Consider the following 24,804-nt stretch of genomic DNA (forward strand, 5'->3'; position numbering starts at 1 on the left):
ACAGCAGAGAGGGCATGTAAGCTTTTGCTCCCTTGTTCCAGCGCTCCTTGAAATATTTGCAATAAAGCGGAAGAGCCATTTTAAAACAAACACACGAACTACAAGAAAGATGTTTTCTGCATGCAGCCTGGGTCGGACTGAAACGACTGTAGTAAGCAGTAACCACCAGGGTGACAGTCCCTGTGCACCCAAACACATGGGCAATTTTGGTTTTTCTGGTTGCCATTGCCTATAATGTTACTGGATTTCTGTTATTGTGATGAAAATACTAAAAGCCTTTCCTGAGGTAACTCCCTGTAAAATCCTTCCCCCCCCCCCTTCAGAGAGAGGCTACCTGATTGTACAGCTTAGAACCCGAAATGAATGTGATTTTTTTGTTCTCTCAATGCACTATTTCTAAAGGTGATCTGCAAAGGTTTCATTAATTTTGGCAGGCAGATATTTTAATATATAACAGATGGTAGACTAGGGCAAGGTTCAGTGTTCATGTAAGTAACTGTTTTTCTCTGCTCTCATACAGTGTGAGTCGGATATACATGGCGGGATTACTGTTAAGGTCACACAGTGTGGGAACAGGCGTAATTTAGAATCATTATTTGCAGATCACTCTTTAAAGATGAGATAGTGATAGAAAGACTAGCGGCAACCCCCCCGCCCCCCCCCCCCCCCCCCTGATCTGCCTCTTCACTTGGCCTGAGCAGCATCAGTTCTAAAATGTTGTTTCCTTGTAGGGGTGGTGGGATTTTTTTTTTTAAACTTCTGGAGCGGGCTGTGGTAATCGGGACTACTTTTAATTAAGATTAACCAGCTGTCTGAGAGCTGGGAGCTGCAAGATGATTATAACCCAGGAAAAAGAGGAGAGAGGGTTTTTTTTTTTTTTCACATCAGATTTCCTGTCTAATTTGAGGCCTTGAAATAGTTGTGTTTTTTGAGGGGGGAGTCAGAGTTTTTTTGATTACTGTAGTACCCAGTTCATTTTCTTCATTTCCCTGCAGAGAGATGGATTTGGACACTAACTGGAACTGAGAGGGCTAAATTCTTGAAAGGTGTTAAGACCAGGGAGAGGAGGAGTTCAGGGTATGTAGGGGGAGGGAACAGAAAGGTGCTGTGTTTATTCTCTGCATCTTCAGTCTGCAGGAAGTGCAAATGTCCTTGTGTGGAGCTTAAAGAATGCAGCACCACCTAGTGCCCAACCTGGTTAATAACACGTCAGTGACACTCTGTATGTAGTTCCCCTGCATTACCTACAGCCAACAACCTTCTTTACCACTGGTTTAATCCATTCATCTGTTTATACTTAAGATTCCTGGCAGTAGCATTCTTGCTTCTCTCCCTGTACACATTGCTACTGCCCTGAAGGCCAAGAGCTTTTATCAGGAACAAAATGGGTCATCGGGTGAATAAGCTTGATGTGAATAAATGTGTGTTGGCCTTAAGCCTCATCTTACCCCTTTCTCCTATGGAATAACTGTTTCGTTTTATGCTGTTGAGACCTTCGTTAGCACTGTGGTCAGAAAATGTATTGTAGTATAACCCGAGAACATCTTGGATCCTAGTGCAGGTGTGAAATGGGCCCCTTTCTCCTCTTATCCAGAAGATTTATGGGTTGCTGCCAGTCAAAGTTTCACTGATCCTAACAGCCTAACGGGCTTTTACTGGGCTTTGAGGCGTGAGTAGGACTGAATGACTTGGTACGTGAAGATAATTCAAGGCTAGATTGACTGACTAAAAGTGTGCTACGGTGTTAACAGCACCCTAAGGCCTGTCCGTTACTAAATAGGTCCCCATTGCTTAAAATGGGACTTTTTAGTAAATAATAATGCGTTGACGCAGTTGCAACTTTTGGTAAATCTAAGCCTTAGCTACAAATCCAGAAACCTGTGATTTTTATTTATATGGTACCTCTTCATCTTGTAGCCTTCTGCCCTAGGTACCTGGACTGATGTCAGCAGGCCACTGCTGTTATATTTTCTCATTTTTATTATTCACTGTGAATTTAAGGTAAAGGGCAATACACACGTGTACATGAGACACTAATCCTAGTTGGTGGTCTGGATCAGTGATGTTGGATTTCATCTGACTGTGGGACCTGTGATCTGAACCTAGTGCGGTTCAATCACGTGTCGTGGGAGAGGAAGATAGGCAAGTAAATACAGTACAATGAGCAGTGGTTTTGGTAGGCGGCCTTACGCCTGCTGTAGCTGAGAAGGATCGGATTTTACGACGTCGCGCACGTTTTATTCAAGAACCTTTCCTCCCCTGCACTGCTGCCTGTTGCTTTATATATTTGAACTGTCTCGTTTTAAGTCTACGTCATCAGGCAGGATTTAGAGTTGACATGGCACAAAAAGCCGTGCCAGCCATAAACCACTTTTCATGCTCATTTCATAGGCCCATGCTGAGTGTAAATGGGCACCTGGGTACTTTTCCTGCTGGCATAGGAGAGGGCAGACTGAAGTCGGTAATAAGGTAAAGCCATTGCGATCCTTTCCTAAGGATATATATTTCTTTTAGTTATGTAGGTTTTTGAATTTGGGAATTCAGGGGGCGCCAGACATTTTTTTTTTCCCATGGTGTCCCCTGCAATACCCATTATTCACCTATCTAATGTAATTATATAAGGTCTCCTGTATCCACTGCTTGTTATCGGTTCAGAATCTGACCCTTAGTGTCCTTTTAAGAGGTGTGTACTGTCCACATTTAACTGTTTTCTCCATGACTACTGCTGGATGAGTCTTCGGAGTGTCTGCAATGGTTAGTAATGGGATCATTCGTATACCAGTATATTGTTAATCTCTTTTTGAATACCTCTTTTTTTTTTTAGTTGCTAGCCAAGGCTATTTAGAATATTTGATAAGTGCAATAAACTCCCATTCCCCTCCGTCTAAGTCTGATGGTGGCAGGAGATACCTTTTCTTGCAAAACCTATTCTGTGTGGGTCTGAGATTGCCTTTTATAGTGTTACGTGGGGTTGGGTGGGGTGGGAACAACCATTTCCCGTGTTGCATTGTTTTCTGTAGTTGCAGGAAGCAATGCTGCTGTATACCGTAGTGCATCGTTTGTTTTATTTTTATCTATATATTTTTTAAAAGTAATGAAAGACTTACTGGGTTGTGAGGTGGCTGAAGTGAATGGATAGTTGTCACAGACTGTAACTTTATTGAGCAATAGACTACTGTAAATAACTTTTCAACCTCTGTTTTTTGTTAAATAAAGATTTTTTTTTTAAAATACAAAGCTTGTACTCTTAATACTTAACGGTATTTTTCTGTCGCTGTCTATGCAGGTAATTTCAGAAGGGTTTCATGCCATTTGCATGTCTAAACTAGCATGTACGTAGAAATAGTAGTACCTGCACATCTAAACGAGGGACCTTCTGGGTGGTCCTTTAATGTCTGAAATGTATTCCATATATACGGCTGTTGCAATTGACAGTTGCTTTGGGTCATGCATAGTTCTTGGCAAACTTCTTGTTTGGACCTGGGGTATGGGAATTGTATTCAAACCACCTCCATTTGCAAAAATATGACAGCTTCATCGGTAGCAGCACCTACTGCTTTTGCTGCTTATACAGTGGGGGAAATAAGTATTTGATCCCTTGCTGATTTTGTAAGTTTGCCCACTGACAAAGACATGAGCAGCCCATAATTGAAGGGTAGGTTATTGGTAACAGTGAGAGATAGCACATCACAAATTAAATCCGGAAAATCACATTGTGGAAAGTATATGAGTTTATTTGCATTCTGCAGAGGGAAATAAGTATTTGATCCCCCACCAACCAGTAAGAGATCTGGCCCCTACAGACCAGGTAGATGCTCCAAATCAACTCGTTACCTGCATGACAGACAGCTGTCGGCAATGGTCACCTGTATGAAAAACACCTGTCCACAGACTCAGTGAATCAGTCAGACTCTAACCTCTACAAAATGGCCAAGAGCAAGGAGCTGTCTAAGGATGTCAGGGACAAGATCATACACCTGCACAAGGCTGGAATGGGCTACAAAACCATCAGTAAGACGCTGGGCGAGAAGGAGACAACTGTTGGTGCCATAGTAAGAAAATGGAAGAAGTACAAAATGACTGTCAATCGACAAAGATCTGGGGCTCCACGCAAAATCTCACCTCGTGGGGTATCCTTGATCATGAGGAAGGTTAGAAATCAGCCTACAACTACAAGGGGGGAACTTGTCAATGATCTCAAGGCAGCTGGGACCACTGTCACCACGAAAACCATTGGTAACACATTACGACATAACGGATTGCAATCCTGCAGTGCCCGCAAGGTCCCCCTGCTCCGGAAGGCACATGTGACGGCCCGTCTGAAGTTTGCCAGTGAACACCTGGATGATGCCGAGAGTGATTGGGAGAAGGTGCTGTGGTCAGATGAGACAAAAATTGAGCTCTTTGGCATGAACTCAACTCGCCGTGTTTGGAGGAAGAGAAATGCTGCCTATGACCCAAAGAACACCGTCCCCACTGTCAAGCATGGAGGTGGAAATGTTATGTTTTGGGGGTGTTTCTCTGCTAAGGGCACATGACTACTTCACCGCATCAATGGGAGAATGGATGGGGCCATGTACCGTACAATTCTGAGTGACAACCTCCTTCCCTCCGCCAGGGCCTTAAAAATGGGTCGTGGCTGGGTCTTCCAGCACGACAATGACCCAAAACATACAGCCAAGGCAACAAAGGAGTGGCTCAGGAAGAAGCACATTAGGGTCATGGAGTGGCCTAGCCAGTCACCAGACCTTAATCCCATTGAAAACTTATGGAGGGAGCTGAAGCTGCGAGTTGCCAAGCGACAGCCCAGAACTCTTAATGATTTAGAGATGATCTGCAAAGAGGAGTGGACCAAAATTCCTCCTGACATGTGTGCAAACCTCATCATCAACTACAGAAGACGTCTGACCGCTGTGCTTGCCAACAAGGGTTTTGCCACCAAGTATTAGGTCTTGTTTGCCAGAGGGATTAAATACTTATTTCCCTCTGCAGAATGCAAATAAATTCATATACTTTCCACAATGTGATTTTCCGGATTTAATTTGTGATGTGCTATCTCTCACTGTTACCAATAACCTACCCTTCAATTATGGGCTGCTCATGTCTTTGTCAGTGGGCAAACTTACAAAATCAGCAAGGGATCAAATACTTATTTCCCCCACTGTATGTAGACTTCTACATATAAGCAGCAGGAGTGGAGGAGTAGCCTAGTGGTTAGTGCAGCAGACTTTGATCCTGGGGAACTGAGTTTGATTCCCACTGCAGCTCCTTGTGACTCTGGGCAAGTCACTTAACCCTCCATTGCCCCTGGTACAAAATAAGTACCTGAATAAATAACCGCTTTGAATGTAGTTGCAAAAAAACCCCTCAGAAAGGCGGTATATCAAGTGCCATTAACAAGATTCCATGCACAATCTCAAAGAGTAGCAACATTCCATGTAGAACCCCAAAGAATAGCAAGATTCCGGAATCCCAAGGAGTGGAAGAGTTGCCTAGTGGTTGCTACTATTTGAGATTCTACATGGAATGTCGCTGGAGTGGCCTAGTGGTTAGTGCAGCAGACGCTGATTCTGGGGAACTGGGTTCAATTCCCACTGCAGCTCCTTGTGACTCTGGGCAAGTCACTTAACCCTTCATTGCTCCAGGTACAAAATAAGTACCTGAATAGATGTAAACCGCTTTGAATGTAGTTGCAAAAAAAACCTCAGTCCCGTTTCCCTTTCTGGTTACATGTGGAAACTCTCCAATGATGCTCTCTTGTTTACTTTATTATTATTATTTTCCTAAACTGGCTGTTCCAGTTGTGTATCTGCACCTCTTTGGTATAATTTCTTATTTCTTCCACAGCAGGGTCTTTTTGCACATACAGGCCTAAGAGGGGGAAGTTATCGTGTCCCTGTTTAACCCCCCTGTTACTGGTAAGTAGGTCTCATTGCGTAAAATAGGAGGAGTTAGTGGTGAAATCACATCTTAATGGTAGCCCACATTGATAAAGCGAAGTTGCTTACCTGTAACAGGTTCTTGGCGCAGATCCAACAGTCTGCGAAAACCTATTGTTTCTTCCTCTATTATCATCAAAATTCATCCCTTTCGTTCTGAGCACACTACCAAAACCATTATCCACAGTCTTTAATCACCTCATGTTTAGATTACTGCAACTTGCTTCTCGCAGGTTTCCCACTAAACCATCTCTCTCCCCTTCAAAATTCTGCCAGTGTCACTAGAGTGATAAACACTAGGCTCACATTTGATCTTCTCTTCAAGTCACTTTATTGACTTCCTATCCTTTTCCGTATACAATTACGTAGTAACATAGTAGATGACGGCAGAAAAAGACCTACATGGTCCATCCAGTCTGCCCAACAAGATAAACTCATATGTGCTACTTTTTGTGTATACCCTACTTTGATTTGTACCTGTCTCTTCAGGGCACAGACCGTATAAGTCTGCCCAGCACTATCCCCGCCTCCCAACCACCAGTCCCGCCTCCCACCACCGGCTCTGGCACAGACCGTATAAGTCTGCCCAGCACCATCCCCGCCTCCCGCCACCGGCTCTGCCACCCAATCTCGGCTAAGCTCCTTAGGATCCATTCCTTCTGAACAGGATTCCTTTATATTTATCCCACGCATGTTTGAATTCCGTACCAGTTTTCATTTCCACCACCTCCCGCGGGAGGGCATTCCAAGCATCCACCACTCTCTCCGTGAAAAAATACTTCCTGACATTTTTCTTGAGTCTGCCCCCCTTCAATCTCATTTCATGTCCGCTCGTTCTACCGCCTTCGCATCTCCGGAAAAGGTTCGTTTGCGGATTAATACCTTTCAAATATTTGAACGTCTGTATCATATCGCCCCTGTTTCTCCTTTCCTCCAGAGTATACATGTTCAGGTCAGCAAGTCTCTCCTCATACGTCTTGTAACGCAAATCCCTTACCATTCTCGTAGCTTTTCCTCTTATTAATTTACAAGTGCATTCACTCTGCAGCTCCTCAGTACCTCTCCTCTCCCCTGGGAACTCCATTGATCAGGTAGTTCGTTCTTATCTTTACCCTTCTCCACTGCCAGCTCCCCTTCCTTTTATCTTGCTGCACCATATGCCTGCAATAGAGTCAGTACATCAAGCTCCATCTTTGGCTATCTTCACGTCTAGGCTAAAAGTCCACCTTTTTCAGGCTGCTTGTAAGTCCTGTTCCATACCCATGTCTGTTTTAGCCAGTTCCCTAATCCCTTATTGGTCCTGTTTGAGTTGAATTGATTGTAAGCTCTCTTTGAGCAGGCAGTGTCTCATCTGTGTTTAGTGTACAGTGCTGTGTACAGCTAGTAGCGCTACAGACATAAGTAGTAATAGTAACGACACTATTCATTGAGATGGGAAGGATAAAGGGAGTAGTATTGATCAGGTTGTTATCAAGCTATAGCGGGCAGATCCACCCAGGCAGCTGAAGGAAGACCAAACCAAGCGTGACTACATTATCCTATCTACATGGAGAACTGTGCCTCCTAATTTCTATTTTCGGACCTAAACAAATAGGAGTGTTAACCCAAATTTTATTTGTTTTCCAAAACTTTGTGACAGCTGAGTCGTGCTTTCACCACAAGAGCAGCACTGCACATTGCAGTCTATTTTAGATGGGGGGGGGGGGGGGGGGGCTCGGGCTCAACCAGGAAAAGAAAAGGAGCCAGCTTGATCCTTTTTACTTAGAGGCAGGTGGCCATTTGCCAACTGGCATTTCTAAAGTTCTTACATATCAAAATCTTTTGCCTTTCTTTATGGGTAATAGCCCACTAGGGGGCAGTCAGTGCCTGTCTCCTTGTAATAAATGTGTGCCCCAATATGCCACATGAAGGTAACTTTTCCAGCAAGAACCATAGTGATCAGAGAAAATGAATGAGGAGCTAGCTCTATTAAAGGGCTTACCTTGATAGATTTCAGCCACCTAAGACTTTGATCTAGAGAGTTGCACGGGGACAGAAATCTTACCCATCCCTGCAAAAATTTAACCCATCCCAACCCATCCCCGTAAGAATTTAATGGTACATAAAAGAAAATTCCAGTCAGCTCCCTCAGTCTCTCTCTGGATTTGAGCCACAGCACTGTAGGCAAGGAAGGAACAGAAGTTGGAAGTTGGAACACTGGTGCGCACATGTAAGACTTGTCTCCGATTCACTTGCACTGTGTGCTGAGAGGTCACCATATGCACGCGCCAGTAGGTCAGGTGACATCTGATTCTCATGCCTGTGTCAGAGCTGAGGTCTGTGCACCAGCCTGGTAGCAAAGAGGATTAATAGTAACATAGTAAGTGACAGCAAATAGACCTGAACGGTCCATCCACTCTGCCAATAGTCACACTCATGATCAATTCATCATTAAATCAACGAGTGTGATATTATATACTTGATTATGGTCTTTCTTTTTTGTTCCTGGAACAAAGACCACAGAAGTCTATCTGGCCTTATCCTTATGTTCCAACTACTGGAGTTGCCGTTGAAGCCCAGTCTATTCGTCTTCTCATTTGTGGGACACAGACCGTAAAAGTCTGTCCAGCACTGTCCTTATGTTCCAGCCACTGAAGTTGCTGTCTAAGCCCTTTCCAGCCCATCCTAAACCAGATTGCCATGTATGAGACACAGACCATACAAGTCTGCCTGGTATCAGCCCTAGTTCATCACAGCCAGAGTCGCCATCTAAGCGTCACTTGACACATCCACACACATGCAGCCATTTAAGGTTAGGATTTTTATAACTTCCATTTTCTAATTAGAGATCCTCTATGTTCATCCCACGCCTTTTTGAATTCAGTCATCATTTGTGACTCTACCACCTCCTTAATGGAAGACTTTCCACATTTGTGCTGTTAAAGCAAGGAGGAAGAGGAGGAGGAGAAGACAGCACTCAAAGAAATTGGTATTCGGTAGGTGAGAGCCTGGTGCAGGTGCAGCTTACGCTTCTACGAGAAGACCGCAAAGCTGCTTCCATCCCCGTGGGAACCCCGCAGGAACTGCCCCCGTCTCCGCGGGAATCCCGCGAACCCCGTTCCCGTGCAGCTCTCTACTTTGATCTCCTGTTTCACAATTTAAACTTCAATTGCCCAGCAAATAGTCTCTCTCCCCTACCATTAACCATTACAGCCTTCAGCAGATCACTTAACCTCCCCGCTTTGAAAAGGGATATTATGGAAATTTGCAATTTCTTGCTTAGATCTCTATACAAACAGCCATTGGTGTGAACTCCAGTTGCTTTTCCTTCTTTAGCAACCAAGGATTCAACCCTGCGTCTCCAAACAAAGGTCAAGCAGTGGAGAATGAAGTGTAATAATGCCCCCCACCTCTATATTTTACAACTGGAGCACCTGGGGTTTTTTTTCAGTTTCGGTAGAAACTGTCCATTTTTGTTCAGAACCGAAACTGAACCAGTAGAAAAAGGCCTGAATCTGGTTGTGTGGAAGTGAGCAAATTAATTAATACTACCTGTATTATCCATATCAGCAACGGCTCGAACACAATTGACTGCTTGAAGCTGAAACGTGTAGGATAGGCTGCTTGAAGGGAAGTTATGCAATGTATATCATTTCAATGCAGTCTCAGAGCTTTAAATCAGTCACATTTTCAAACTTTTGCTAAAATGTATTGAATCCAAATCTCTTTGGTATTATTCCAATATACTGACAGGCAGATGATCAAAAGCCCCGTGCTGTTCCAAACAGCACTCTAAAATAGCGCTGGAACAGCGCGGGGCTTTACCGCACCAATGATCAAAGATAATGCATGCAAATTTAAGCAGCGCAATTATCTCTGATCATGGGGTAGAAGTTTGACAAGTCTGGGCTGTCAAAAGCCCAAACCTGTCAAACACAGGGGCTGAAGGTCCATGGGACCACCAGGCCCTGACTACCCCTGCCCCGAGCAACGGGGGCTGGAGGTCCGGGGGACCTCCTGTCCCCCCGACGATCCCACCCGCCCCAGGTTCAGGGAGAGCCCCTCCCCCTAAAAATGGTCCCTGGTGGTCTAGTGGCCGCCGGCCAAACCCCCTCCCACCCAGTAAGTGATGGGGGGGCGCTGGAGGTCCGGCAGACCTCCAGCCCTCCCCAACTCCCACCGCGTTGTCTGACCAATCCCTGGTGGTCCAGCATAAAGGACAACCCCCCTCCTGGCCCCCTACCTTAGTTGGAGGAGGGACGCAGCCTGCCTCCTTTCTTGAGTTGACGCCGCCGCAAAATGGCAGCGCACAGCCCCACCCAGTGCATCCTGGGATGCGCTGGGCGGGGCTACAGACCATCCCAGGATGCACTGGGCAGGGCGGGGTGCCGCCATTTTGCAGTGGCATCAACCCAAGAGGAGGGAGGCAGGCTGCGTCCCTCCTCCAACTAAGGTAGGGGGGCTGGGAGGGGGTTGTCCTTTATGCTGGACCACTAGGGATTGGTCGGATAACACTGGTGGGGGGAGAGGACCTCGCTCGCTGGGTGGGAGGAGGTTTGACTGGCGGCCATTAGACCACCAGGGGCCATTTTCTGGGGGTTTTGGGGGGGGGGGGGCTGGAGACCAGATCTCCAGTCCTCCCTGAACCTGAGGGGGGGTGGGATCATTGGGGGGGGGGGACCGGAGGTCCACCGGACCTCCAGTCCCCTGTTGGCAGGTTTGCTTTGGGGGAGGGGGGGAAGTGGGCCTGCTGGACAGGGCTGACCATTCCTCCCCAATGATTTGCAAACCCTACCGCCAGATCAGAGCTGGCATAGGGTTTCCGCGACCCGCAACCCAAATTTTGGCGTGCTGGTCACTGATAATTGGGGATGAATGCGCTGAGCCCTGTTTAGCGTGCATGTGCATGCTACTTGCGCAAAGAGCCCTCGAGTGCGTTGTTTCATGTGCTTGAGGGCTCTAATCATGGGGCGGTAGCAAACGCCGGCACTAGTATGGCGCTAACAGCCTCTAGCTCCAGTGTTTGCTTTTGATCATGAGTTAGAGCACACTTTTCTTTGTTGCCAGAGGTAAGCTTCTTTTGCTACTGGTGCTGAGCTGCCGCTGTTTTGCCACAGGTGAGCTCCTCTTCTGGGGCAGGGTTTCAGCAACCACCATCAAGAGACCAGTTTTGTCCAGAACAGATACCCTGCAGCAATCGAAACTTGTCTGTTACACACCAGGACTGAAATTTGAATTGTAGTCGGGCTCTGCTGTACTCGTGAGAATTTACAATAGAGACTTCATTTCCTTCCATTCTCCTGGTGCAGGAACTTTCAAATTACAGGATAAAAAAAAGACAGAATCCTTAAAACGAATCTTTTATATAAACCTGAAAAAAAATCTATGGCTATTAGTCTTCAGTTTATATATTATAAACACTATTGCACCGTCTGCCTCATGCTTTCTCTGCCTTCGCCAAACAGCCTTGTAACCTGTGCAATTAATTTTCAGACCCAAAGGTTTGCCCTGTCTGACTGTTTGATCACCTTCTGCCACAACAACCTTGCAAAAATACATCATGCTTTTTGTATACACCATCATTTGAAAAAGCCATTTGCCCAGGTAAATTGGGGCGGGGGTTGTTGAAAATTGCCCACCCTCCATGTGTGGTTTTGCTTTGCTTTGATTACAGCTGCTCCTCCCTGCTTTACAGAAGTTACCACCCTAGCTGGTAACCTAGTTTGTTTAATGCTTAAGCCAGCCCTGCCTGTATCTATTTTAAATCTGGTGCACAAGCCCCGATGCTACTCATTCGTAAAAGGCCTAGCCTGCAGTAAGCTAAAGCCTCGTCTACCTTTTACTTTCCCTTGTCTATTTCTGAAAGATCAACTGAATCCTTGTACCTGGAGGAGTGGCCTAGTGGTTAGGGTGGTGGACTTTGGTCCAGGGGAACTGAGTTCGATTCCCACTTCAGGCACAGGCAGCTCCTTGTGACTCTGGGCAAGTCACTTAACCCTCCATTGCCCCATGTAAGCCGCATTGAGCCTGCCATGAGTGGGAAAGCGCAAGGTACAAATGTAACAAAAATAAAATAGATACTAGTGGAGATTCTACATGGAATGTTGCTACTACTGGAGATTCTACGTGGAATGTTGCTACTACAGGAGATTCTACATGGAATGTTGCTATTCCACTAGCAACATTCCATGTAGAAGGCTGCGCAGGCTTCTGTTTCTGTGAGTCTGACGTCCTGCACGTACGTGCAGGACGTCAGACTCACAGAAGCAGAAGCCTGCGCGGCCACATTGGTGATCTGCAAGGGTCGACTTCAACATGGAATGTTGCTAGTGGAATAGCAACATTCCATGTAGAATCACAAATAGTAGCAACAGTGGAGGAGTGGCCTAGTGGTTAGGGTGGTGGACTTTGGTCCTGAGGAACTGAGTTGGATTCCCACTTCAGGCACAGGCAGCTCCTTGTGACTCTGGGCAAGTCACTTAACCTTCCATTGCCCCATGTAAGCCGCATTGAGCCTGCCATGAGTGAGAAAGCACAGGGTACAAATGTAACAAAAATAAAATAGATACTATTGGGGATTCTACATGGAATGTTGCTATTCTACTAGCAACATTCCATGTAGAAGCCTGCGCAGCCACATTGGTGATCTGCAAGGGCCGACTTCTACATGGAATGTTGCTAGTGGAATAGCAACATTCCATGTAGAATCTCAAATAGTAGCAACAGTGGAGGAGTGGCCTTGTGGTTAGGGTGGTGGACTTTGGGCCTGAGGAACTAAGTTCGATTCCCACTTCAGGCACAGGCAGTACCTTGTGACTCTGGGCAAGTCACTTAACCCTCCATTGCCCATAAGTACCTGTATATGTAAGCCGCATTGAGCGTGCCATGAGTGGGGGAAAGTGTGTACAAATGTAACTAAAATAAAAAAAAACACATTATGTTGTCTCTCGTTTAACCTCAGCCTAACAGAAAAAGATTAACAGGGCTGGTTGGTAGTTGTTTCAATGTGAATAGGGGGACATTAGACTGGGGCTGAAACTGCATAGACATTTGAATCAGAGTGAGAGAGAATGTCTTTATCCTTCTTTGCCTATCATTTTTAAAAAAAATGTTAACAAAATGGCTACCAGTTGAAGAGCCTCATGGGAGATCTGGGCTTCTGTCAATCACAGCTATTGAGCTCACTGGTTTGCTGTGTCAGAGCATCTACTTGTCCATCTCTTTGTGACCAAGGAGAAAGGGGGAGGGGCTTATAGCTGTGACTGACACAGAAGCTTGAACCCTGTGGTAAGTATTTGGCGAACATTAATGTTAGGCAAAGTGCAGATCTACCTACATTCATAAGTGTTCTTATATTACAGGGAAGGTAAATACCTTGCGTACAATAAAACTGGGCTGAGGCTGGACATTTTTTTTTTAGGCTTTTCAATATGAAAAGCAGCATTAAGAGTAAACAAAGTGCTCAAAGCCATCTGTGACAGTTGCTGTGCTGAACTACTTGTGAGTAATCTAGCTGGCTTCCAGCTGTTATCCTAATCCTTTTAGTAGCTGCCAACCAATTAGAATAGAGCCCTCTCAGGCACATAACTATAATTACAATAAACGTACTTGCCGTGGTTTTTGAGCTGTGGGCAACTTTTCAAAAATGCCTGTTGAGTTCTCATGCATAAATCACCCCATGTATGAGATGAAAAGGTTATAGCGGTGTCAGCATGCCACACTGATCCGTTGGCCCTGGCTCTTGGCAATGCTGCACTTTTGCCCTAGCACACACACTACAGCAAACCCTGTCTGAATGCATGAGGTCTCCCTGCTGGATTGCGAGGGGTATTTAAGCGGAATCCAAAGCTTTTACTCAAGATATCATACTTGGAAGATCTGAATTCTCCTCAGCAACTGCTACTGTTTACGGCACCAACGTAAGAATTGGCCAGAGATATTTAATGTTGGTGAATGCTTCTTGTGAAGCGTTCAAAGGCTTAAGTAAATTGGTAGATATGAAAGGGGCCTTTCAGGTACATCTCTCATGCATATTCATTGCGATAATCTTGGAAACCTGACTGGCTTGGTGTACTTGCAGGACAGGGCGAGGGAACTGGAAAGGGGGCTGGGATACCACCTTTCTGTGATTACAATCAAAGCGGTTTACATATTATGTACATATTATGTATTTTGTACCTGGGGCAATGGAGGAGGGTTAAAGTGACTTGCCCAGAATCACAAGCAGGCAGATGATCAAAAGCCCCGCGCTATTCCAAACTGCGCTCAAAACTACTGCTGGAACAGCGCGGGGCGCTATTAGACCTATGATCAGAGATAATGCATGCAAATTTAAGCAGCGCAATTATCTCTGATCATGGGGTAGAAGTGCGGGCGAATTGTGCCAGCACAATCCTCCTGCACTTGTTTGACAGGTCTGGGCTGTCAAAAGCCCAAACCTGTCAAACACAGGGGCCGGAGGTCCCCCGAGCAACGGGGGCTGGAGGTCTGGCGGACCTCCAGTCCCCCCCGACGATCCCATCCCCCCCAGGTTCACAGAGGGCTGGAGATCCGGTGGGTCTCCAGCCCCCCCCCCCCCAAACCCCCAGAAAATGGTCCCTGGTGGTCCAGTGGCCGCTTAAAAAGTGTCCATTAAAAATAACCCCCTCCCGGCCTCCCTACCTTAGTTGGAGGAGGGAGGTAGCCTGCCTCCCTCTTCTCCCTTGGGTTGACGCGCCCAGCCCCTCCCAGTGCATCCTGGGATGCACTGGGCAGGGCTACAGACCATATAAGGGCTGGACAGGGCTCACCATTCCTCCCCAATGACCTGCAAACCCTAACGCCAGCTCCGAGCTGGCATAGGGTTTGCCGCGGCCAGCAACCCAAATTTTGGCACGCTGACTGCTGATCATTTGCGATGAATGCATGCTACTTGCGCAAAGAGCCCTCGAGTGCGTTGTTTCACGCGCTCGAGGGCTCTGACCATGGGGCGGTAGCAAACGCCGGCGCTAACAGCCTCTAGCACCGGCGTTTGCTTTTGATCATCTGCCTGGAGCAGGGGGAGCACTGCAAAGGGGAATCAGAACTACACGTCTCTACAAGCAACAGCCTTCCTTCCACCTTTAATACATGAAATATAGCGGGTCTGGGCTTCCAGTACAGTAGTAATAATAACATCCTTCCTAGGTAGGGGGAGTTGCAGAGGCAAATGGTTCCTGTGTCTTCCCTGCTGTTTCCAGTATTGCTATCATGGCCACCCTGTTTCAGCAAAGGAACAAAAAAGTGAGATTTTTTTGCAGGGGGGGGGGGGGGGGCAATGCAGATTGGAGCTCAAGGGTACATCGTTAAAATCGACTTAGAGAGTAATTGGCTTCAAGAAGCTGAGACGCACTGTTGTACTTGAGCTGTAGCACTTCTGCTATAATGCTGGAGACCACACCTTCAGAATGATCTAAATAGGATGGAGTTGGTCCAGGGGTGGCTACTAAAATGGGCAGTGGGCTTCAGCTTAAAGCATACAGAAATAGCATTAAACATATGTAGACTTTGGGGAGGGGGTAGTTTTTTCTTTCTCTCTGTTTATATCACCTCTCTCAGTACCAGCTGGCTCCTGCATTCCAAGACAGGTTGAGTCTTCTGCTTTTATTGCACCAGAAGTTCTCAACCTAGGCTTTAGGACTGAGAGGTTTTCAGGATGAATATAATGAATATGCACGCAATACTCTCTTGTATGCAAATTTCTCTGAGAGAGGCAGTTACTATAAAATCAGTGAACTTGGAAGAAAAACACCAGCAGAAAGGAAGCCAACGCTGCGTAATTATTACTTGTACGGTAGCGAGTGTGTATGTGGTATAATTACACAGCACTGTGTTCCACTAGTAAATACACACAAGATATGGTCATCATTAAGATATTACTTGAAAAAGTTTCTTCACTTTGTGGTCTAAGAAAGAGAAAGATTGTATATAATCCATATATCTAGTTGGGGTTGTTTTCTTCTTATCTTGGATTAATGTGCAGTCATCTCTGTATTACTGTTTGCAAGTAACCCTTGTAAAATGAAAAATTATAAAATGATTTAAAAAAAAAAGATATTACTTGAAAGTGATGAGCCCCTGATGCAGCCCTTTAGGCAAAAGGTGTGTGACAGACGGTATGTGAACCTTTGTGTATTTGGTACTATTTACTTCCTGGTTTGCAAATCTCTCTCCTGCACATGTATTGTGGCTTACCCTGCAAACAGGACCGGCTAGGCACATCCTGCAGACTGGGTTCAGAACCACTGCCCAGAAGCCAGCTGCCAATCCTGCACAGACGTTGCAGGAAAGCAGCACTTCCACATGTGACTGGGGCCACTGTTGGCCAATTAGACATATAATACCAGGTGCTATTTAGTTATCACCCACATCACTTAGCATAAGTGCAAGGGGGCAAAACCACAGGCAAAATATGGGTGGCTCATGGGCATATCTAGAACAGTACATTATGCACACTTTAGGGTGTTTCCCAAACTGGTGCATCGCAGTGAACTCTCAGGAGTGCTGCGGCACATCTTCACCTTCCCCTCCCGCAGGTCCGGAATGTGCCGCTTTCTCCTCCGCTGCAGTGCTTACTGTGGGGACTTCCCTCTGCCGCGTCCGGCCCTCACAAGAAGTTATAGCAGAGAGGGCCGGGCGCAGAAGACTGGAAGGGCACGAAGTGGCTGCCTGTGTGAATCGTGGATGGTTAAAAAATTTAAGTTGCAAGCAGTACAGCAGAGAAGGAAGCGGCAGTGAGGCTGGACCTGCAGGAAGGAAGGTAGCCAGCAATGCTGGATTTGGGGGAAGGCAGAGGTGTACTGTATTTAGGGGAGGAGAGGGGCTGCAGGGAATGGTGTGCTGGACTTTCTAGGAAGAGGGGGCTACAGGGAAAGGGAGACCGATGGTGGGGGTGCCACACAGATGTGCTAGGAGCATAAGAGTGCTGTGAGCCAAAAAAAAGTTTGGGAACCCCTACTTTAGGGCGTAATTAGGTACTAACAGTTACAAATGCCATGGACTTGGCAGAGATGTTGGCACACTGCCAACTTACACTGACATTTTATAATGACATCTTGACACTAAGCAGCTGGTACAGAACGGATGCTAAATGCATGGCATGGTGGGGGGGGGGGTACTTAATGCTAGGTACCAATTTACAGAAGGTACCACCTTAGTCTTCTTCACTAACTTGACCTTCACAGGGTGTTCTGTTGCATCCCGTCTTTAAAAAAAAAAAAAAAAAAAAGAAACTAAAACGCTGGTGATAAAAGCCTGGATCACAAGTAACAATAGCTTCAGAGATAAAATCAGAACTATAGTCCTAAGCTAGTCAGGTTTTCAGAATCTCCACCATATTCAAAACCATCGATCCAGCCCAGAAGAATAGCTGACCAGTTAAATGGTACATAGCTGGCTATCCAGCGATATTCAGTAGGGGATAACCCATTGGAAATGAAAACGGTAACAGAATTCAAACACGCATGGGATAAACATAAAGGAATCCTGTTCAGAAGGAATGGATCCTAAGCAGCTTAGCCGAGATTGGGTGGCAGAGCCGGTGGCGGGAGGCGGGGATAGTGCTGGGCAGACTTATACGGTCTGTGCCAGAGCCGGTGGTGGGAGACGGGGCTGGTGGTTTGAAGGCGGGGATAGTGCTGGGCAGACTTATACGGTCTGTGCCAGAGCCGGTGGTGGGAGGCGGGGCTGGTGGTTTGAAGGCGGGGATAGTGCTGGGCAGACTTATACGGTCTGTGCCAGAGCCGGTGGTGGGAGGCGGGGCTGGTGGTTTGAAGGCAGGGATAGTGCTGGGCAGACTTATACGGTCTGTGCCAGAGCCGGTGGTGGGAGGCGGGGCTGGTGGTTTGAAGGCGGGGATAGTGCTGGGCAGACTTCTACGGTCTGTGCCAGAGCCGGTGGTGGGAGGCGGGGCTGGTGGTTGGGAGGCGGGGATAGTGCTGGGCAGACTTCTACGGTCTGTGCCAGAGCCGGTGGTGGGAGGCAGGGATAGTGCTGGGCAGACTTATACGGTCTGTGCCAGAGCCGGTGGTGGGAGGCGGGGCTGGTGGTTGGGAGGCGGGGATAGTGCTGGGCAGACTTATACGGTCTGTGCCAGAGCCGGTGGTGGGAGGCAGGGATAGTGCTGGGTAGACTTATACGGTCTGTGCCAGAGCCGGTGGTGGGAGGCGGGGCTGGTGGTTTGAAGGCGGGGATAGTGCTGGGCAGACTTATACGGTCTGTGCCAGAGCCGGTGGTGGGAGGCGGGGCTGGTGGTTTGAAGGCAGGGATAGTGCTGGGCAGACTTATACGGTCTGTGCCAGAGCCGGTGGTGGGAGGCGGGGCTGGTGGTTTGAAGGCGGGGATAGTGCTGGGCAGACTTATACGGTCTGTGCCAGAGCCGGTGGTGGGAGGCGGGGCTGGTGGTTGGGAGGCGGGGATAGTGCTGGGCAGACTTATACGGTCTGTGCCAGAGCCGGTGGTGGGAGGCAGGGATAGTGCTGGGTAGACTTATACGGTCTGTGCCAGAGCCGGTGGTGGGAGGCGGGGCTGGTGGTTTGAAGGCGGGGATAGTGCTGGGCAGACTTATACGGTCTGTGCCAGAGCCGGTGGTGGGAGGCGGGGCTGGTGGTTTGAAGGTGGGGATAGTGCTGGGCAGACTTATACGGTCTGTGCCAGAGCCGGTGGTGGGAGGCGGGGCTGGTGGTTTGAAGGCAGGGATAGTGCTGGGCAGACTTATACGGTCTGTGCCAGAGCCGGTGGTGGGAGGCGGGGCTGGTGGTTGGGAGGCGGGGATAGTGCTGGGCAGACTTATACAGTCTGTGCCCTGAAAAGCACATGTACAAATCAAAGTAGGATATACACAAAAAGTAGCATATATGAGTTTATCTTGTTGGGCAGACTGGATGGACCGTGCAGGTCTTTTTCTGCCATCATTTAGTATATTTACATTATCTCTTGCTGGGAATGGCTAGGCCATAGCAAGTTTTAGCAGCTGCTAGAACCAGCTGCCAATTATTAAAGCCATTTAGTGGCCAGTTTAAAGATAACTGGCTAGTGCTTAATATTGGCCGAGACAGTTACCTTTAAACCAGCAAAAACTAAACTGGATCTTCAACAGCAGTCACTGAAAACAGCCCAGCATTGAATATCTGAGCTTAGCACCGACCGCAGGAGTTAGCTGGTGCACTGCATACAAATCTCTCATATTAATCTTCTTTTTGGATATCTGAAAACATGACTGGCCTGGGGGTGGCTCAAGGAGGTCCTTTGGGAACCACCGCCCTATACATAAGAGAAAGTTTAACACCAGAGACTGTTTCTTTCCCTAATACAAACCTTGCTGAATAGGAACCCTGGGGCACCTCATAGCACACTGAGGAGGGAGGTAACCTGGGACCCTGAAAGCGAAGGCTGACAGTGGGCACAGGCCTGAAGGTTCATTATGGCACCAAATAACTGCAAAAGTGCAGGATGCAGACCCAGACTTTCTGAAGTACATAAGTAATGCCACACTGGGAAAAGACCAAGGGTCCATCGAGCCCAGCATCCTGTCAACAGCGGCCAATCCAGGCCAAGGGCACCTGGCGAGCTTCCCAAACGTACAAACATTCTATACATGTTATTCCTGGAATTGTGGATTTTTCCCAAAGTCCATTTAATAGTGGCTTATGGACTTGTCCTTTAGGAAACTGTCCAACCCCTTTTTAAACTCTGCAAAGTTAACCACTTTCACTACATTCTCCAGCAACGAATTGCAGAGTTTAATTACAAGTTGGGTGAAGAAACATTTTCTCCGATTTGTTTTAAATTTGCTACACTGTAGTTTCATCGCATGCCCCCTAGTCCTAGTATTTTTGGAAAGCGTGAACAGACGCTTCACATCCACCTGTTCCACTCCACTCATTATTTTATATACCTCTATCATGTCTCCCCTCAGCCGTCTCTTCTCCAAGCTGAATAGCCCTAGCCTCCTTAGTCTTTCTTCAAAGGGAAGTCGTCCCATCCCCGCTATCATTTTAGTCGCCCTTCGCTGCACCTTTTCCAATTCTACTATATCTTTCTTGAGATGCGGCGACCAGAATTGAACACAATACTCAAGGTGCGGTCGCACCATGGAGTGATACAACGGCATTATAACATCCTCACACCTATATTAGGTAGAGGCAAATCTAAAGCCAGTAGTAAGTGCTTCATTTTTAGGGAAAGTCACTTTAGCCATCAACTCTGCAGTGCTATGTAGAATGTTAACAATTAGAAGCCAGCTAATATCATCCACCCCAGAGATGCCAGGCAAGCAAAATTTAAGTGGTCACTATAAACACATTTTGAGACAGCCTTGGCACACCCATCGTACTTTTAGTGTATACTCTGGTGGATCCTCCTCCACTTCTATCCCACTATCAGTTGGTGTACCTTAGGGATCTGTCCTGGAACATCTTCTTTTCTCCATCTATACTTCTTCCCTTGGTGCTCTGATCTCATCCCATGGTTTTCAGTATCACCTGTACGCTGATGACTCCCAGATCTACCTCTCCACACCAGAAATTTCAGCAGGAATCCAGGCCAACGTATCAGCCTGTCTGTCTGACATTGGCGCCTGGATGTCTCACCACCATCTGAAACTAAACATGACCAAGACTGAGCTTCTTATAGTTCCCCCTAAACCAACCTCTCTTCCCCCATTCTCTCTCTCTGTGTTGATAACACTGTCATCAGCTCATAACCTTGGGGTCATCTTCGACTCCTCTCTCTCCTTCTCTGCAAATATTCAATAGACTGCTAAAACCTATCGTTTCTTTCTTTATAATTTCACCAACATCCATTCTTTCCTTTCTGAGCACACTAACAGACCCCTTATCCACTCATCACCTCTCGCTTAGACTATTGCAACTTGCTTCTCACAGGTCTTCCCCCTTAGCCATCTCTCTCCCCTTCAATCTTTTCAAAATTCTACTGTACGACTTATATTCCACCAGTGTCACTATGCTCTTATTAGCCCTCTCCTCAAGTCACTCCATTGGCTCCCTATCCATTTCCGTATACAGTTCAAACTCCTCTTATTGACTTACAAGTACATTCACTCTGCAGCTCCTCAGTACCTCTCCACTCTTACTTATCTCTCCCTACACTCCTTCCCGGGAACTCCATTCACTGGGAAAGCTCTCCTATCTGCACCCTTCTCCTCCACCGCTAACTCCAGACTCCCTTCCTTTTATCTTGCTGCACCATATGCCTAGAATAGACTTCCTGAGCCGATACGGCAAGCTCCATCTCTAGCCGTCTTCAAATCTAGGCTAAAAGCAATGCTCTCAGCTACACTGTCTCACCAGGCTTAATTAAGGCCACTGCTGAAGCAGTAATAAAATTATAAAAGGCTCAGTGTTGCACCTTGGAGCCAGTGGCATAGCCAGAAGGCAATTTTTGGGTGGGCCAACAGGTTGGATGGGTGGGCACTACAACGTTTTTGAAAGAGAAAAAAAAAACAGCAACCTGATGCACCCATGCTCTGTCCCTACCACGCTCCCTATAACCTCAATGAGGGTAGCAGTGCAGGCTTCAGTGGCTGCAGGCCAATTGAGAGCTAAGGGCAGTACAAAAGACTGCACGTCAGCCCCATTGAGCCATGGTCCTCCAACACACATATGGTATTGAAGCCAAACACATTCTGTATCCAGAGAACCTCCTGGCCCTCCACCAACAATGGATACAGAGCACAGCAAGGACATTTCCCCATAAAACTGATCATACAAAGAAATTTTGGTTTCTAGTGTAATCTCAATAACAAATTAATTTTTTAAAAATCTATAAAAGAAAAGTCACTCAGAACCCACAGCAAATCTACAATGCCAACACTAACTTCCAAAAACAAGGATCCTACCTATGAAAAGGAAGTGCCTTAAATATTATAGTGGGGCCCTAAAATACAAATATATTTATCAGGAAAGCTGAACAGAATATCTCACTCACACACAGAGAACACAAATGTCAAATACAGAATAAGTGACCACAAAGTCTAGAAATATAAATTAAACAGAAACCTCAAGAAACCAGACCTTGCATGTAGTACAACACCAGAGAAACAGGAAAGAAAGGCATTTCCTCCTGTGCAAAATATAAAGATGGCACATGCCAGGGATGGTGTTAGGGGTTGCAACTAGGGCAATTGTGCCTGGTTCCCTGGCCAGAGAAAGTCCGCCTGCTGGAAGCTGAAAGCGCAGCCTGGTAATGGACTTTGGGGTCCTTTACTAGATTTCTGTCCTGGACCCCAGCTATGTTTAAAATCAACTCTGGCAAGTTGTACATTCCAAATCCAACATATTATATTCACAACATTAAAAATAAAATAATTTTTTGTTGTCTGGTCATTTTATTTTTCAAATCATAATGGTCCCAGTGTCTGATTTCTGCTTCCCTCTGTCTTTTCTTAACTCACTTGCCAGGGTCTCCTGTCCATTTGACATTTCTTCTTTACCCATGCCCATCATCCATCTCTCATCTCTGTTTTCCTATATTTCCTTGTCCAGTATCGCCCCCGTGTTCATATCCCCTCATCCATCATCATTCCTCTGTGCACCTATGCACCCCAAGCCCAGCATATCCCTTCTGTGTTCCTATTCTCCCCCTTGTCTGGTATCTCCCCCCCCTCTCCAGTGTCCAGCATTGTAATCCATATCCCCCTCCCCCAGGCATTGCCCCTCTGTGCCCATATGCCATTGCCACCCCCATACAGTATCTCACATTTGTGTGCCTTTCCCCATGCTCCCACCTAATGCCCATCATCTCCCTTCTGTATTTGTACACCTCCCTATGGCCCCTTTCTCCCTCCTCCACACCAATGTGTCTCTCTCCTCTCTGATCCCACCCCAACCAGCTTCTCTTCCTCTCTCTTTCCTTCCCCTTATGCATCTGGCTCTTTTTCCCACTGTGGGTTCAGCATTTGACTCCCTCTTCCTTTATCCCCTTGTCCAGCATCTCTCTTCCTTCCCTCTAACCCCTCCCATAGGTCCAGCACCTTTCTCTCTTTGCTCCAGCCCTCCTTGCAGGTCCACATCTCTCTCCTTTCCCTTCAGCCATCCCCTGCATATCCAGCACCTCTCTTCCAGCCTCCCCCCCTACATGTTGAGCACCTCTTTCTTTCATCCAGCCCCCCCCTGCATGTCCAGCACATCTCCCCTTCCCTCCAACCTTCCCCCTGCAAATCCAGCACCTCTCCCCTTCCCTCCAACCTTCCCCCTGCAAGTCCAGTACCTCTCTCCCTTCTGTTCTTTCCAACCCCCTGCCCCTCACAAGTCTAGCACCTCTCCCTTCCCTTCAGCCCACTCCCCTTGCAGGGCCGGCGCCCCCCCCCCCTACAAGTCCAGCACCCTTCCTTTCAGCCTACTCCCCTTACAGGGCCAGCACCCCATTGTCTTCCTCAACCCCCCCCCATCCACAAGTCCAGCACCCCCTCCCACAAGTCCAGCACCCTTCCCTTCAGCCCACTCCCCTTGCAGGGCCAGCACCCCATTGTCTTCCTCACCCTCCCCCAACACACATCCAGAACCTCTCCCCTTCAGCCCCCGCCCCTTGCAGAGCCAGCAGACCACTGTCTTCCTCCCTTTCACCCACCACCCCCGCCGTAGCGCTTGTATTCAACGCTATCGGCGCCGCCTCCTCCTGCACCTCAGTCTCCTACCCCCGCGGCAGCGCTTGCAGTTTGCAACTGGCGCTGCCTGATCAACTCAGACGAGGCGCCAACGACCTGCTCTGGGACCGTCCCTCTGCCGCGTGCGTTCTGCCCTGCGTAAACAGGAAATTGAATCAGCGTGGCAGAGTACGTAAGTAATGCCACACTGGGAAAAGACCAAGGGTATTAGGATTAACATCCAACGTTCTTACAGCTGTGCTTGCTCGCAAGTCCGAAGCTCAAAACACATAACTAGGTTTTTGTGCTAGAGAGGAAAGCGCTCGTTACCTCTCGTCTTGACTATTGCAACCTTCTTCTCGCTGGCCTCCCGCTTAGCCATCTATCCCCCCTTCAAGCTGTCCAAAATTCCGCCGCACGTCTTATCTACCGCGTGAACCGATACTCTCATATCACCCCTCTCCTCAAGTCGCTTCACTGGCTCCCGATCCGCTACCATATTCAGTTCAAGCTTCTCCTATTGACCTTCAAATGCACTCAATCTGCAGCCCCCCATTACCTCTCTACCCTCCTCTCCCCGTATGTTCCCGCCCGTAACCTCCGCTCTCAGGACAAATCACTCCTATCTGTACCCTTCTCCAACACCGCTAACTCCAGACTCCGCCCCTTCTGCCTCGCATCACCTTACGCCTGGAACAGACTTCCCGAGCCCATACGCCAAGCGCCCTCCCTGCCCATCTTCAAGTCCTTACTTAAGGCCCATCTCTTCTCCCTTGCTTTTGGCGCCTAACCACCTTCCCCATTCATGCTACCTACACTGACTACATAGTTTGTAACCTTTAGATTGTAAGCTCTCTTGAGCAGGGACTGTCCTTCCCCATGTTAAACTTGTACAGCGCTGCGTAACCCTGGCAGCGCTATAGAAATGCTAAGTAGTAGTAGTAGTATTAACACAAGAGAGGCAGTTGTAAGGCACACTTATTAAAACAGCCCAATTGGAAGGAGATTCGTGGCTGGTGCCAGCACGCCTTGCCTCTACTAAGGGGAAGTGTGATTTGATATCCCTCTTTAGTCGCTGGCCTTGACACAGCCTATAAATATAGGCCAACATAGCCACGTTTTGCCTATTTTAATAAAAAAGTGTGTCTTTTTAACCTCTTTGATCTAGACAGGAAGGTGAGTCAGGGTTTTAGTAACTCAGATGTGGTGTGCAGAGATGGCTGGTGGATCAGGGATGCATAAACCATAGGACTCCGAGAAAGAAAA

This window comes from Microcaecilia unicolor, chromosome 8, assembly GCF_901765095.1.
Source record: "Microcaecilia unicolor chromosome 8, aMicUni1.1, whole genome shotgun sequence".
Taxonomy (NCBI): domain Eukaryota; kingdom Metazoa; phylum Chordata; class Amphibia; order Gymnophiona; family Siphonopidae; genus Microcaecilia; species Microcaecilia unicolor.